Here is an 18,494-nt window from a genome sequence, read left to right on the forward strand (position 1 = left end):
ACAATACTCTTCTTACTTGATTAGTTATGCAATCCACTACGAAGAATGATGTACGAAAGGCACATCAACAACGGAACTACGTACTTAACAAGGATATAATAAATGCATGGAATCATCTACTCTACAATAATCGTCGATCGAACCTGCCTTCTCAAACCAACCCAAACCGAACTTCCATGCCTACCCATATTTATCTCCCTCCCCTTCCATCCACCCCTCCTCTTAAGTTTTGCCCTCCATCTCCACTTGCCAACCAATATTTTCCAAAACCTACCCTTTATTCACCTTCCACCTTCCCTGTAAAAACATCCCCCCCATGTTTCTTCCTCTTCAACTTCCCAAAAATTCCACAACAATTGTCCAGCATGCACATCGTCACTTTCGTGAAAGGATTGAAGCACTTAACCCCCTACAAGTCTATTCCACTTGTAGTTAATCTTACCCATCAATGAAAATGAAAATCCTTTATGGTGTCGTTAGCATCTCCTGTTGTTAATCCGAGCGAAATATCCATCATTTCTCCTTCTCGAACAACACGGACCCAAGCAAACAACCCCATGTCCTCTCCTTCCTAACTCAAGTTGAAGAGATGCTAATTGAACGTGTTAGCCAAGTTCTTCAAGTGACCCATGCACATGGAGGCCAATAAAATTATTTTGGCCATACTATTAGCTTCCCTCCATGGAAAATTTTAGGGGCTAATATTCACAGGTGGGCTAATTTTCCATGATTTTTCCAAAAAAAAGATTCGCCAATTTCCATTTTTATAAAAATGTTTCGCACAAATTTTACGATATAAAATTATTTTACCTTAAAATCACCAACAATATATAGAGAGTATATATAAAATCATTATAAATTTGAATACTTTTACAAATACATCAATAAACATTTTATAATTTGCATATTAGGGACTAATGAGATTCTCCAATGTTGTTAAACCTAAAGATAATTTTTCATCCTTAAAATTTCCCCTGCTTACCTCAAGATATAACTAATATTGTCACCTCCCTTCCCTGCATGCTCTCTAAAATAGATATCCTTGTTGTCAACAAAAGAAGCACTAAACACACATCGTATGAATTATTTGTCAGCACATCATGCATTCTTGCAGCGTTTTAGTTCAAACTAGCAAATGATCCATACTGCAAGGATGTTCAGGTTAACCCAACTGCGCTTTTTTCTTTGCATGTTATCCCTACAGACATATTTTCCCTTCTACGCCATGTCACCGCCAACTCCCCTGAACCCCACCACATCCTCTCTAGAACCCCTGCTCTTGAGCTCCTCCAGACATGCCCATATGAACTTCAACCATCCTCCTTAGTATCAACGCTTCCAAAGTCCGATACTGACATTGCTGAAATAATTGCCTACGTAGAATCTTCCAATTCCACACCCACCCATTCACTTCAGTGGCCCATTATTGGGCTTTATTTAGTCAATAAATACAACATTGAGGGCATATTCTCTGTGGCCTCCCCCACCCTCTTCCCCACCAGATTTACCATGATTAACCAACCAAGAATTGAAAAAGTTGGCTTGCAAGAGTACACTTTGCATCTAATGCACTACCATGAAAATCACTGTGGCCAACATCCTAGGTTTATCTATTACTTGTACAACCTTATCATGTTCCATCACAGCTAAGCAACCATGTATGTCTTCATTAAAAGAGACCTTGCAAATAGCTTGTCGACAACCATTGTAGACCTTCACCGCCACCTTCAACAATTGCCTCCTTCGACCATTCTAGACCATATTATGCGCTTTGGCTCGTCCCTTCGAGAGATCCGGCCTCTTTGGACGAGGGCTAGAGGGGAACTTAGTGACATGATCGTTAAACAAGGTATCCCTACCTTCTTCTTCACACTAAGTGCAACTGATACCAAATGGCATGAATTGCATATGGCCATGTCTTCTAATCATCCATCTAATGCACATGATCAAATTCGTTGGAGAATCAAAAACATTGTTGCAAACCCGCATCATGCCTCCCAAAACATCCATTGTAGATTCACAATATTCTTAAAAGAGGTCCTATTAAAAGGATTCCTTGTAAAGGACTATTGGTGCAAGTATTAATCTACCATTATTTGTCTTCTATCCTTTATGTACAATTTTTGCATGCATACCTCTTACTTCTTCTCATCTATTTTTCTAAGATATGAATGGAAACATAGAGGATTTGCACATATACATGCTTTCCTATGGTTGGAAAATGTGCCTAATATGGAAGGCCTTGACTAGACTAACATATCAAGAATTGCTACTGCCAAGTCTTTCTTTGATACATATGTTACTGCTTGGAACCCTCACCCCCGCCATCAAAGAAATCCAGGAATACATTGATCAACAGTTTGGGATCCATGCCTCCTTACAACAAATGAAATCCTCACTTATAACGAGCTCCAATACTATGAGAACTTGTGAACTATGTCCAATAGCACAAAAATTATCATTCCTCTACATTGTTGAGAAATCTAGGGCATGAATAGTTAAAATATTTCTCTTCTTGATAATTTCTTGTGATATACTTTTACTTCTTTATCTTATAGCCTTTTCTTCATTATGTTATTAGTGTGTTCTTTTCATCAAGACAATTACCAATATGCACAATAAAAGACAAGTGACACAGTATGTAGGCTTGTTAGCCAGGGCCAAAACCTCTTACCTCTTGAGAGGAAAACCCTATCAAAATTCTTCTTCTAGATCTTCAATTAATGAATACCAAGACCATGACAAAAACCCTTGACTCTAGTATCCTCCTAAGAACCTTGTCACTAACCTTGATGATCTGCCTCTTCCTTCTCTCGAATTTCTTCTTAATATTGAATTGCTCTTCTTGGCTTCCTCTATAGAAACTCGGTCTCTATCCTTCACACTGCTTCTTTTCGGCTTTCCCTAGAGAATCTCAGTCTCCAGAGAATCACTGCTCTTCTCAGCTATCTCTAGAGAATCTCGATCTAGATCAGAAACCCTAGTCCCTATACTACTCTTCAATCTTCAATTGATGCCTTTGGTCCTTCTTCTTTTGTACCCAAAACAAATACCCCAGAATAATCCTTCCTTCGCTGACCCCAGAAGAAACCTTCCGTCATTGACCCAAGAAAAAACTTTCCTTTGTTGAACCCAGAAGAAACTTCCTTCACTGAGCCCAAAAGAATCTATCCTTCGCAATACCCAAAAGAATTCTTCTACGCTATACCTTCTTTTCACTTCTACTGTTGGACTCAACTTCGCACTTCTCCTTGATCAAAATGATGGTTGAGTTTCTTGCTTTTTAGTGAGGTCGAGTGTGGCTTTATATACACCTCATCTCATGTCCTTTAGGCCGACATGATCACTTGTAGTTAAGCCTACTTCTTATAGCATGTTCTTCCATCATTGTAGGCCGACTTGAAGAGGATAAATGACAAGGTCTTGGAGGATACTTTACATTTACAAGTTTGACTCTATACAAAGTGTAATATGACTTCATTACATGACAATGAGTCTATCATTTTATGACTAGATGACAAATAATTCCTAAATAATCTCAATGTGAGCCTTGACTCAAAAATAACATCTCTTGCTCATGAAACCCATGAAGCAAGCAATACAATAAATTTATTTTTCTTCTTTACATATCATTACATAAAATCATAATTACATGTCATTATGAAGACCAAAATTGGTTACACTTTTCAACACTCCCCCTTAACTAGGGAGGTATTCATAATGGTACTTGGACTTTCTCAATCTAAAGAATTTCTCATAAGAATAATTCATATTGGTAACTCATTTGTATAGCATCATATCAACTAGAATTTTTACATAGCAAGGCCTTGACTAACAGCTCCATCTCTCCACAAGATCTGAGTTCAATGCTGGCGAGACCAATGATTTATAGACACTCTCATCATTGTCTCTCTTGAAACATCCCCTACCCAGGTACTCAGGGTGTGTTCCATGAGGACTATTCTTATCTTGGACTCCTTAGGCCTTAAAGAATATCAGTCCTCCATGACTACTCTTCTATTGGATGCCCTATCTCATTCTCAAAGAGTATCAGATGCCAAATGATTACCCAATCCTCCATTCTGTCTTCCCAGGTGAAGACAAGAATGACATGTCTATCTCTCCCTCTCAAATAGGGAGGAAATATTCCAATAAAGGAATGTAATCATTCCTACAAAAAGGAATGTACCTAAGCTCCCTCTTGGCTTAGAAATTTCAAATTTTATTTCAAGTAAGAAACTTCTTTTTAGGTTACCTCTTAACTAGGGACCTATAGCAGCTCCTCACGTGGAGAACATGGAACAACTAGCTGCTTGAAGAACTCCTTTCTTCCTCGATTTCATAAATTTATTTTTTCATGGAGTCTTCATCCTTTGGGAATTATTCACAGGGCATAGACCATCCATCATTTTCATCCATGAGTTAGTCATGTCCTCATTTCATCAAAAAGCGATCCATCAGTTTTCCATCTAGCTTTGCTTCATGTCCTGTTGCTTTATTTATGCCATATTTTCTGGAAGGATCTTACATCCTTCAATATGGTCTTCCTGGAAGTCATCCACAAAGTTTCCCTTTGGAAATGCTACATAAGCCCATCCATATATTAGTTCAAAAATAAGAAATGAACACTTAAATCAAAAATTACCTTTTTGATGTTCTTTCATCATGACATCTTACTGTAGGTATCAGCATCCTGTATGCAGATTGACACATCTCCTAAAGATATTCATTTTCAAGGTATCCATATTTTTTCTGACTCCTATCAAAGTCTTCATATCTTTCTTTGAGATATTCTAGTCAACTCTTCTTGGTCTCGAATGTTGAATGTATTCTACCTTTATTGCATATTTTACAATCTCTTCCTTTATTTTCACACACTTCATTCCCAGGAGCTTCCAATCAAAGTTCCTTAATTGTAGTTAGCTTCCTCATAATCCATATGAGAACATATTATGTTGATTTCATCTAGGGTGGCTTATGTTTTTCTGCAATCTTTCAAAGGAGGAGATTATTTCTTCTTTTAATCCTGCTTCCCAAATTGGAAATAGTGATCCATATTATCTGCAACCATATGAATTTCATAACGACCGATGTAAGAATACATACATCATATTTCCTTTCGGTCATCCAAGTTCTTGTAGAAGCTTCATTTGAACAAAATAACTTTATCCTTTAGACATGCTTCTTCATTATGTCATCATACCAACATCCCTTGAATCCCATGAGTTGGAATTTCTTGATGAAACATTTTCTACCTTGGTGAATCCTTTGATAAGGATTCCATCAAAGAAACTTCGAGGATCTTTCATATCCTCTCCCAGCATATGCTTCCTTATTGATTATGATATGACGATCCCATTCAATGATGACCTCTACTTCTTTCTATAAGTATCACTTGAGATTTGAATGAGGTTTCCAAGACCTCTTATTAATAGAATTTATTCCAGGCATCATTTCTGCTTCCCATGTCAAGAGATCTTACTTCTAATGCTTCTATCACGATTCTATTTTCTAATCTGATGGATCCTATTTTATTTATATTGCCTCCTATCTATAAATTATAAGTGGAAAGTACCTTCTAGTGAATAATATCATCTCAGTCATAGTAGATATATTTTTGCTTCTTCCTTGTTAAGCTTCTTTGTCTTAGGTTCTTTCACTTCCTCAGTAGTATGGGCTTCTTCCCTGTCCCTCTTACATTTAGGACAATCTCTTCTATAATGCCCAAGTTTCTAACAACCATGGCATCTTTCCTTCGCCATGTTCTTATTTTTCTTTGCAGGACCAAACTTTCCAAATTTCCATTTTCCTTTTGTTACTGATTGATCCCTTTTATCTGATATTTTGTTACTTTCTTTCTTCAACCTGTCTTCTTATGCCTTGTAGAGAGACCATAATTTGATGAATGAGACAACTTCCTCTTCCCTAGTATATATGAAGTTACCTTGTTCATTAGTCAATGCATTTAGAATAATGGATATCATTTCTTCATCATATACTATCTCTCCTAGATCTAGCAATTGTCCTTTTATTTGAGATTATTTTGAAATACATGGCAATATCCCTTCATCCTTTGACACCTTCAATTTATATATATCAGATCTAAGAGATATGATATTTTCTATTCTGCTCTCAGAGAAAAGTTCTACCAAATTATCATATATTTCTTTAGATGTCTCCAGCTCGGTTACATAGTAAATGGGAGGGTCTTTGATAGATTCATTAAGAATCTTTTGAGCCTTGAGATACCTTTCCATGTAATCAAATAATTATTTTTCTTTGGATGGCTTGGAGACCTTTCCGTGGACATGATCAATGACTTCATTTACTTCGAGGACTATGTGTATCCTTCTTTTCCATACAAGGAAGTTTGATATCCCAACCAACTTATTGTTTTCCTTGAAACATGGAGTCATTATACTAGATTAGAATATAAGAAAAATGTAATTACTTGTGAAGATAGAATCTTCAACTTGATAATGATGAACTTGTTGCTTCAGATGATCCTTTTAAGAAGGTTCTTGGTGAGGGAAGTCTGCCTTCTTTAGGATGATCTTTTTCCAAATGAGATCCTTGCTTCAATAGATAGAAGATTTCCTTTCAATCTAACCTTCCTTAGATTTGAAGAGTTTCCAATTCTTTGGTGATGTATGAGTGATGATCTCTGAACTGCTTCTAGGGTTTGGGTCTTTCTTCCTACTTCCTTGTTGAAGATAATTTCAAGACTCTTGCTAGAGTATATTTCTTCGATCTAGGTTTTTGGTAGATCTTAATTTCTTGCTTGGTGTTCTTTGACTTGCTTTTATCCTACTTTGAAGCTTGATTATCATCTGTCTACTTGCTTTGAATGCCCCTTCTTAACTTCAGCACCCAAGCTTTGATACCATGTTGAGAAATCTAGGGCATGAATAGTTAAAATATTTCTCGCTTGATAATTGCTTATGATATACTTTTACTTCTTTATCTTATAGTATTTTCTTCGTTAGATTATTAATGTGTTCTTTTCATCAATACAATTACCAATATGCACAATAAAAGACAAGTGACATAGTATGCAGACTTGTCATCCAAGGCCAAAACCTCTCACCTCTTGAGAGGAAAACTCGATCAAAATTCTTCTTCTAGATTTTCAATTGATGAGTACCAAGGCCATGACAAAGACCCTTGACTCTAGTATCCTCCTAAGAACCTTGTCACTAACCTTGATGCTCTACCTCTTCCTTCTCTCGACTTTCTTCTTGATATTGAACTACTCTTCTTGGCTTCCTCTAGAGAAACTCGGTCTCTATCCTTCACACTGCTTCTTTTCATCTTTCCCTAGAGAATCTCGGTCTCTAGTCTCCACACTTCTCTTCTTGTCTATATATATAGAATATCAGTCTCTAGATCAGAAACCCTAGTCCCTATACTACTTCTCTTTGATCTTCAGTTGATGCCTTCAGTCCTTCCTTTGTTGTACCCAAAACAAATACCCTAGAATAATCCTTCCTTTGTTGACTCCAGAAGAATATCTCCTTCGCAATACCTAGAAGAATCCTTCTTCGCACTTCTACTGTTGGACTCAACTTCGCACTTCTCCTTGATCGAAATTCTTGTTGAGTTTCTTGCTTCTAAGTGAGGCTAAGTGTGGATTTATATACACCTCATCTCATGTCCTTTAGGCCAACTTGAAGAGGATAAGTGACAAGGTCTTGGTGGATACTTTACATTGACAAGTTTTACTCTATACAAAGTAACATGACTACATTACATGACAATGACTCTATCATTTTATGACCAAATGAAAAATAATTCCCAAAGACTCTTAATGGGAGTCTTGACTCAAAAATAACATCTCTTGCTCATGAAACCCATGAAGCAAGAAATACAATAAATGTATTTTATGTCTTTACATCTCATTACATAAAATCATAATTACATGTCATTATGGGGATGAAACCTAGTTACACTTTTCAACATACATGCCTTCACAAAATAAATAACACTACAACTTTTCGCTATGGAGACATCTGGGAGTTGCGCGAATCCTTTTCTATGCACATTGATGCTTTCGACCGGAAAATGTATATTGCTACTAGAAATGATGACAGGCTTAACATCCACAACTCTCACATGCTTGCGAGCTAGAGGGCCAAAATTGACTTCCAACCTGTTCTCTCACATCATGTTGTTTTGAACTACATCTCGAAGTATGTGGCGAAAGAAAAATCAAAGTTTTAAAGTTACCACCAAGTTCTTGCATGACTTGCAAAAATTTCTCCCCTACCCTACTGTCACTGTCATCCACAAATACTGATCCAATTGGTTATTAATAGGGATATTGGTGCACAAGAGACATGCCACATGCTCCAAAAACTCCCGCTAACACAATGCACTAGTTCTTTTGTCTCCCTAAATGTTAAGAGAAAAATTTGTTTCACAAAACTTAGATGGCCATCTTCCAACAACACCCTTCATTGCTTCATACATGCAAAGACCTCATTCACTTGAGTCATTATCTCTTATTGGTGTTGCACGGTCCTCATCATTCTCCTCCCATTGTAATACATCACCATGGAAACACTTCTTCCCTACCATGGTCATAAACAACATTCCTTACTACATCTCCATCCCATATAAGGATTCGTAATGCTATGTAGACTTTTTTTGGAGTGAACTACCCTTGTACTTCCCTTTCCACAAACTACTTGATGAACTTGGCAAAACAGATGAGGCATTTATTTCACATTGGGAACAAATTAAAAACATGTATCCTGCATGGCATGTTGATTGCACACTTGTATAGCAGCCTCTCTCTGATTATGATGGTGACTCTACTCCTGAAATGCGTTTTTTATAGGTCATTTTTTCACATCTGGTCAATAGGCCTACAAGCCGGATCAATCCATATCCTTGAACATGTTGTGATAATCTCTACACAAAACCCTAAGCATGACCTTTCCAAAAATTCTAAGTTTTCTCCCTTCTGCACCAGCATTGGTTAGCACTAGTTACTCCTTGCTAAGGGTGTGCTGATTCTAGAAATTTAGGAAAATTAAAAAGATTTATGAAGCTTCCAAGGGTTGTTTTAACCATTTTCCATGGATAAGAAGATCGAGTCCTATCTAATCCTACCTTGGAGACTTCACCTCTTATCCCTTGAGCTCGTCCTCCCATCATAACTAAATTTCAATCTCATTGTGGTAAATCCTAAACTACCATCCGTCTCCTATAAATTTATTGTTATCCATTACATCAAGGTTGTCCTTTGGAGATTGATTGTGCCCTTATGTTGTTGCCTTGAACCTAAAGGAGTCATCATCTTCATGCATTAAGGTGATATTGAGGTGTGATTTATGACAAGGAAGGACAAGTCATCTTGGGGAGATATCTACAAGATTAGCTACTATTATTAGTTGTAAACTCTCTCCTATTTCTATTAATACAAAGAGTATGTTGTTTTCCTATATGTGTTGTGTTACATTTACATTCATGTATTTCAATGCGTTGTTGATTCATTGAATAGAGTAATTAAATTATGTTATGTAGATGTTGTGGATCTTTAGCTTGTTTTAGTTGTATGTGCATGTTCTAATTATAGCACTCGATGCTACGATTGGAGCTTACAAGCAAGGAGGAAAGTAAAGGTTGCGACAGATTCCAAGTAGGATTCTTTCCCATCCTTCAATTTCTCTAAAGAAACCAATATATTCTTTTCCTTCTATTGTTCTAGACAAATCCACTAGCTCTAAGAAAATTACTTTTGTCTGGAATCGGTAAATTTCGCATAACAAATTAGCGACTCCACTAGGGAAAGTTTTCTTCCCTTAGTTGTTTCCTTGAACTTAGCACCTTTTTCACCTCTTGAACTGACCTTGATTTCCCCATTCAGAACTTGATTGACCCTAGGAAAACCATTCTCTGAGCTTGATTTTTTCTTTTTTGTTGCAATTTGGTCGGATTTGCTTCAGCACACCCCTTGGTCTAGAGATAGAGTGCTTCATTGCACCTTCTCCTTCTCTGCACCTGCGCTGCAAAGAAATGGTGCATGTTCTGCATCTATGTTGATCCCTATAAGATGAAAAAAGTTGCCTCTTTTGCCTTGCTCTCTGATTTTCTTTGTTCCAAATATTTTTTCTTTTTGTCCCTGAGTGTGTTTTGGTCTCTAAAAATTCTTCACTTTGTTTTCTTTTGGTTTTAATAACCTTTGATAAGAATTTGTTTGGATTTTGCTTTGTTCTTGTCAATTAGGTCATTGGAAAACTTTTGCTTAATCATTTTTGAAAGAATTGATATTACAATCATCATTATGTATGGTTTCTCTTATCAATGATTTAGCAAGCATTTTAGTTTTCATTTCATTTGGAAATTAAGAGGATTGAAAAGAAAAATCTCATTATTTTTTCATTTTTCATTGCATTTAAGGTTTTGTGTGTGAAATTGGAAATTGGAACATTTGCATTAGGCGAATTGATTTAAAAAAATTTGTTTGTTGCATTTTTTCTATTTTGTTCCCTCCCATACATAGATTTTGATTGAAAATAAAATTTTCATTTTATCATGATAGATTGCATGCTTAGGATATTCAAGTGAAAGACGTTGTGAGCCTTAAAATCGAAACATAATTTAAGATAAACTTTAAAAAAATTTGAATCAAACTTAATAAGCATTTGAAACATTAATGCAAACATCTAGAGGTCTAGGCTAGAGACTCGTTCCGGCGTCTATAAACATAGGAGTTGTCATTTTTTTCCAGCATTGCATTCCAAATATGATATCTCGTTCCACGTACATAAGTGTATCAAACCATCCTCCACGTACCTTCAGGTATAATGGATGGCACTCCACGCATGAAAATTTTATGGGAACGCTCTCAACATACAGTTACGCATTTGACAACACTAACACAAATTGCGCTACCTTGTACCTTCAGGTATATTTTGGAAGTCGACACTAGGTTTCTATCCTCACCTTAGGTAACCGAGTCGGCTGCCTTGTATACTGTGATACACCGAACACATCATTCGAGGAGATTGAATGCACATATGTAAATCCTTGGTTCTCCAAGGTGGTATATTGCATTTCCCAATGGCTTGGCAAACCCTTCTACCTATATTATCATTTTTTATTTGTTGTTAATTTTTAAAATTTATTAAACCAACATGGAAGAACAACCCTCTCAACCCTGTCATTCACGTAGGATGCAAAGATTTCCTCCTCTTCCTCCTGAGGCAACTCTTGGACGTTTTCAGAAGAAAAAAAAGATATAAACTACGGAATCCAGTACTTTAGGAGCTACTTCTTCTAGTCCTCCATCTAAAATAGATCCACTAGAATCATCTCTTCCTGTGAGTAATGAACCCGATATGACTTCTTTGTTTATTAGTGAGTCTGACACAGTAAAAAAAAAGAACTTGAGATTTTATTACCTGAGGTTATTGAACTTGAGTATCTTGAATCATAAATATTACAACCCGAGGTTATACAACCTAAGGCACCTCAATTAACTACACATGTTACTTTAGGGCCTTCTTCTTCTCTTCCTTGTCTCAGACCCAACCGCAACCCATATATCTTGGACCTGACGGTGAGGAACTTCCACCTAATCTTGTGAGAATTGAGGAGATTCCTTAAGAAGAGCCTTCACCCTCCTCTCTTATCTATTTGAGAGGGACTCTTCTTTACTAGGCCCATCCTTTTCCTTCTCCTCATACTCCATCACAAGTTCCTTGGTTTGGTTCATCTCCTTTCAACTCACCCTTGAATTTCCCTCAAAAATCCTCTTTGGGATAGTTAACCATGACTAAGTTCACTATGGATTCTCAGCTCGCATCTACCAATATAACCGAGACAACCCATGTTGCATATTCTTCTATGTTTGCAACATCACCATAGACACATTTATATGGTGGTTTGTCTCTTCCGCTTGGTTACCAATCATTATCTGGTACCTTTTCTGCCATAGCATCCAGTCCATGGACTTCTCCCATGTCATCCTCTTCTGGAATCCTATATGGAACTTCTTTGATGAGAACTACACAATATACTCTTTCTCCTCCATCTCAACCTACAATTGAACAGTAATCTGGTTCATATGTCAGTGGGTATGGACACTTACAACATCCCAATCTGTCTTATGTTGGGTATCCTCCTCCTTCGGGGAATTTTCCTCCATATTCCCCTACTATTTTGGTAGGGGGAAACCTATTGCTTGAGTGCTCTAATCTCCTAGAAAAATATCGCAAGTTCTTAGCCTCATTCGAGTCCTCCACATCCAACAATGGATGTCTATTCTTGGCAACCTACATTGCATGTACAACCTAGCTTGGTTGTGAATCAAGTTCGAACCTCTCAACTTGTTTCATTTAAATCTCAAATTCCTACTTGTCAGCCTATACCCCAACCTGTTCAATATCATGTTAATGAAATTCAACCTCTGCAGGCTACATCTTTCATTCAACCTATGCTACCAATACCTAGAGCCTTCCAGACCCCACTTACCCAACCTCTTCAAGGTATCTTACAATCTCCACCATTTGGTCTGACTATTCCTAAAATCCAAGTGGGTTAACCTATATATGGTATGGTGAAGGTGCAAACTAGCCAACCTTATGTTAGGATGATGCAAAATCCCACATCACAATCGTATCAAGGTATCCCTCAAATTCCTTACCAAGCCCAGCAAATCCAAACCCAACCACTTCAACCTTTGCAAGGTTATCCTAGAGTTGGGCAGCAAGGTTATGTGTATCCAGGTTATCGAAATCCTCCTTATCCTAGAGCACAGATACCTGTTGCTCAGGCCATCCCATCTTACCCAAGGCATCCTCCACTAGAATTCAATAGGCACTTGTCTTTTTAGCAACTCTTTAATTTCCATATCTAACCCAGCTTATAAATGATCCCATTTTTCATTCTCCTTAGTGGTCGGTTATTCCGACAAAATTGCCCAATATATCCGTAAGTTCAATGGAAATCTTGGACAAGACCCATCTACACATGTTATGACTTATCATTTATGATGTTCTTCAAACTCTCTAAATTATGACTCTATCCATTTACGTCGTTTCCATTGCACACTTACCAATACGGCAACAACGTGGTGTATTGAACTACCATGAGCTTTGTTCAACAATTTCAACACCTTAGCGGCCACATTCTTAACTCATTTTCAGTTACGCATTCGATATGAGACTGGAACTGAAATTTTGATCAATTTCAAACAATATGATTCCACTCACATTTTTTATCACATTCATGAGTAGCGACGTTGTTGTCGTTTCCTGATGAGTTGTTAGCCGAATGTTTCACTAAGTCTTTATTAGCACATATCACTGAAGATGTTTCTAAGGGTAGATTTGCGACGAAAGAGAAAGTAATTGCTCGTGCCCAATACTTGGATCTTGTTTATACACAATCTGGCAGGCATTACGATAAAATACCCAATGCTTCATGACCCTGAAAAATTGTTCCCCCATCTTCTGGTAAAGAATCACATGTCGTTGACGGCATGATTGGTTTTTCTAGCAAAACAGTTGGTGATCAAACCATCTAGTACAACTCCTATTGTGGTTGCCAAAAACCCCTCCTCTTCTAATCCTGTGACTTCTACTTCTGAGATCAATGTCGTTCAATCCACAAAAGGAAAATCTCAGTAACCAAGAAGTAAGAAGAAAGGAAAAGGTAAAAAAAAGAAAGATAATCCTCCGCAGGACAAACAAAATAACCAGTCTTCTGAAGAAACGTGGAAACCTCGTTATCATGGCTTAATTTGTAATGAGGATCATTTCACTCATGATCCACATTGGGTGGAAGTAAATAAATTCCTTAAGTCATCCACTGCACTCATTATGTTGACAATACCTTTCCTAATTAGGAGACTAACATGGTTTCTCGGTATCCCACTTCATCTTCCTTGGTTATGATGCTTTCCTCCACCAAGCCGAAAAATGACATTATGGTGGAAACCCAGAATAAAGACTATGGTAATTTGAATCCCTCAACTTGTCAAGATATTGATCAACCTGTCGATTCTACCGCATCTTCACCAGATCCTACTCCAAAAGCGATTCCTATTGAATTGACAATTAAGCCTCCTAAGGGCATTATCCAAAAATCCACAATGAACACTCGTGTGAGAGTTTCTTAGAATTATAACATAGTTGAGGATTTGGCTCAAGCTCCTTCAGCTATGTCAACTCTCGAGGTGTTGCAAAATTGTCCCGCCCAGAAAAAGGATTTACGTTCCGCAATTAGATGTATTTATCCCTCGGATTATTATCTTGTAATTTTTAACCATGAGAATCATATGCCTAAACTTCCATCCTAATTAGATTTCATGATTCAAGCTTTTAATCGAAGTAAGACCATCCATCGAACCATTGTGGATGAACGTGATTCAACTTGTATCATGTCACTTTCTTGCTGGAAGGCCATTGGTTCTCCTCAACTAAATAAATAACTGACTACTATAAAGGCATTTGATGGAAGAGGCTTCAAGCCTTACGGAATTTTGACTTCATTACAAGTTGAACTAGGTGGCAAGACGGCGTCAGTAGAATTCGAAGTTATCGAAAGATAGAAATATTATAACCTTGTACTGGGTCATACATGGGTTTATGCTATAGCTTTTGTTGTTTGAACATATTTAAGAATGATAGCTTCCCCTCATAAGGGGGGTATAGTAGCCATTGATCAACTAAATTTCTTTTCCACAGATTCTTAAGTTACAAGAAGCATCTCTCTTATGGGAGAAACCCCACATCTGTATCGACATGTCGGCGTGGGACTACTTAAGGATTCTTCCCTCATTGGAACTTTTTCACTTCCTCCTGTTAATTTTTCTTAAGGCGAAATTGTTCTTTGCTATGATAGTTGCATTCCATAATAAACAAATTAAGTTCACCTCATATCATAATTAAATTATTCAGATCTACACCATTATACATCAACATGTGCAATTACATAGAAATAAACAACATCACCATCATCATCAATGCAGCGGAATATAAAAGGAATAGTAGAAGAAAGCATGAACACACATAGAGACACTAGGATTGGTCTGAGACCAGGGAAAAATACATTATGGGGAAAACCCTTGCAAATCTTCTTCTTCTTAGATCATCATCAAATGATGCAACAAAAGAGAGTACAATAATACATCACTTTATCTAAGAAAAAAAAACAATAATGATAACTATGAAACATATCTAATCATGCTAGGAATCAGAATCCTCATACTGATGAATGTAATGTGCTGTCACAAACTGATGTCAACTATTGCATACTATTTTCACTGTGCCAAACACTATTGAGTATTGTTGTCACTATCAATGAGCCCAATACATATGTTTGTAGCGGAAACTAACAAATCGGATCTACAAATCTACTTCTATTTATAATAGAAGACAGGAACCTAGATCTTATTGATCACTGAAGTCGACTGAATCCAAGATGTCAAACCCTAAATCTAAACTTGGGTCACTCTCATCCAATCTATCTTTGTGTGACTGAAACTTCAGGGTCACTCTCACGAATACAGTATGTGAGCCACTGTGACTGCAGAGTTGCTCCTAGGAGATCTCTATGTGTGCAACTCTGGCACTAAACTACAAAGACCCAAAGTCACTCCCTAGCCAAGTTGTACGAGTGACCGAAAAACCAAAGTCGAACCCTTATTGAGATGTGCAATCAACCTAGATGGCAGGGTCGCTCCTAGGGCTACCTGGGGCGAGCGACCGGGGACTGGAACCTTTCTATCTACCTCTAACCCCAATGTTGCTCCCATAAGCCTCTTTGTTAGCATCCAAGGTCTATAGTCACTCTCATAGGCTTATGTGCTAGTGACCAAAGACCATAATGCCATGTTCTATGCCAGCGACCGGGATCCAGAAGACCCTAACCTAGAGCGAACCTTTCGCCTATAATTTCAAACCATTGAGAGGACTCCTTCCATCAAACTTGTGCAAACCAAGACAAAATAGAAGAGAAGATGTGTCCAAATGATCTTGAGGTCTCTTCTATTTATAGGATTTTCTGAGGGGTCACTTTGGGTTAAGACTAACCCAAGCAGTTATTCATGTGGTTACAGCTGACCCATCCCATAATACATGTATGAATAAAATAATTCATAACTCAACTTCCGCTTAACCAAATTGGGTGATATTTAGGTTGATTTTGGTCCTCTAGAAAATAGGAATCTAATGCAATCATTATCTTGGTTATTTAAGTTGTCCAAGGTGGAATTTTACAGCAGTTGAAAAAAATAACACCTCCTCCTTTTCTTCATCCCCTTCTCGACAACTCTAATATGGTTGTCTATGTCAACATGATATCTTCTTGTGCTACTCCATATGATCCTTGGATAATACCATATGGATTTAATATTGACACCTTTCGTAACCACATGCCGCTTAGTCCCATTGAGCTCGACTATGAATCCATCTATTCAGCCTGTGCAACACATTCTAATTTCTCCTCTTCGACCAATTGGGTTGATCATTCCTTATATTATGGAACATCCTCTGATCCATTCTCTTTTACATTTTCTACTGAAGAGAGCATCATGGAGATCATGATGCCAGATGACACATAGTGGGACGACCATCACCATCATTCCTCCTTGCCAGATTCCTCTGAGGATAATCTTAGTGATCTTTATTGGCCCAATGTCGTTGAGATGTTTTTGAATTTCGTATCTATCCATGATATCGATTCTGAGAATAATTTTTCGAATATTGAAGAGACTATTCCTCTTGATATTTCGATCAAACCCAAAATTTTCGAGAATATATATATATATCTATATATATATATATATATATATATATTGGTGCATATTTCTCTCTTGATGAGATCAAGACCTATAAAGCCCTTTTCCAGTAATTTAGAGACGTTTTCGCTTGGTCTTATGAATATATTCCAGGTATTTACCCAAACATTGTTGTATATGAAATCAAAACATATCTTGATGATAAGCCAGTTCAACAGTGGCTACGTATGGTCCATCCTAAGAAGGTTGTTGTTATTAAGGCCAAAGTTGAAAAAACTCTACACGTTGGTTTCATCTACCTAGTACCTCTAACTGATTGGGTGTCGAACATTGTTCCTGTCATGGAGAAATAGCGAACAATTCATGTGTGTTTCAATTACCGGGACATTAATCCTGCTTGTCATGAGGATAATTATCCTACCCAGTTTATCGACCACGTTGTTGATGATTGTGATTGTAGTGAAGTATTTTCGTTTATAAATGGATTTTCCGACTACAATCATATCAACATTCTCCCATCGGAGCAACATAAAAATGAATTTATTTGTCCATGGGGCACATTTTCATATCAAAAGCTCCCTTTTAGATTGAAACATGTTGGAGAAAATTTTCACAAGTTAATGAATTATGCCTTCCATGAAATTAAGCACAACATACAACCATATTTGGACGATCTACTTGCTCACTTGAAACATCGTGTTGATCATCTGATGCATCTTAGGGCTATATTTTTACTTTTTCGACATTATAACATTACGCTGAATCTGTACAAGTGTGTATTTTGTGTAAGCCTCGGTAGACTTCTTAGCTTTTTTGTATCGAAGCAAGGAATTAGTATTGACCCATTGAAATTCTAGGTGATCCTAGATGTTCCTGCTCCTTCCTCTCTTATTCAGCTTCAATGACTCCAAGGGAAGGCTAACTTTCTATGGAGATTTGTTCCCAACTACACCAAATTAACCAAAGGATTTACTTGCTTGTTAAAGAAAGGGGTTCCCTTTCATTGGGATGACACTGCCCAAAAGGTGTTTGATGCCTTGAAAGATGTTTTGGTTCAGGCATCATTGTTGTATCCCCCAGATTACCAACATGATTAATTCGTGTACCTCGTCGCTGCAGTTACTACCATCTCTATGGTATTGGTCCAAGAGGACAATGTAGGGTACGAACATCTTGTTTATTATTTGAGTCAGAACTTAAATGATACTGAGATCAAATATACTCACGTTGAAAATTTAACTTTGGCGGTTGTCTAGGTTGTCTAAAGTTTTCGTCACTATATCCTGCTTCACAAGATTATGGTTGTTTCCGATTGCAACCCCATGACACACATTTTGTCACAACAATTACTGGGGGGAAAGTATTCCAAATGGATTGTCATCCTCCAGCAGTTTGATTTGGAGTTCATCAAATCCAATTCAAAGAAATCCTTAGTCTTCGTCGAACTGATCTGCGACCTTCCCACTGCCGAAATAGAAACAATGTATGACAATTCTATTCTAGATTAGTCATTGTTCCTGATAGATTCATCTTACTAGTGATATGGATACGTCATAATTATCTCCAGACCTAGACTTTTTGGCGGAATACCTCTCTCTATGACTAGCGACGTATCCGATATCAAGCTAAAAACTATATTATAATTTGTGATACCCTTTATTTCGTGGTATCGATACAATTTTTTGAAGGTGCCTCACACATGACGAGGTTGAGAAAGATCTAAATGAATGTCATGCTAGGGCAT

This window comes from Pinus tabuliformis, chromosome X (genome assembly GCF_031772625.1).
Source record: "Pinus tabuliformis cultivar Carrire ecotype Pingquan chromosome X, CPIR1, whole genome shotgun sequence".
Lineage (NCBI taxonomy): Eukaryota > Viridiplantae > Streptophyta > Pinopsida > Pinales > Pinaceae > Pinus > Pinus tabuliformis.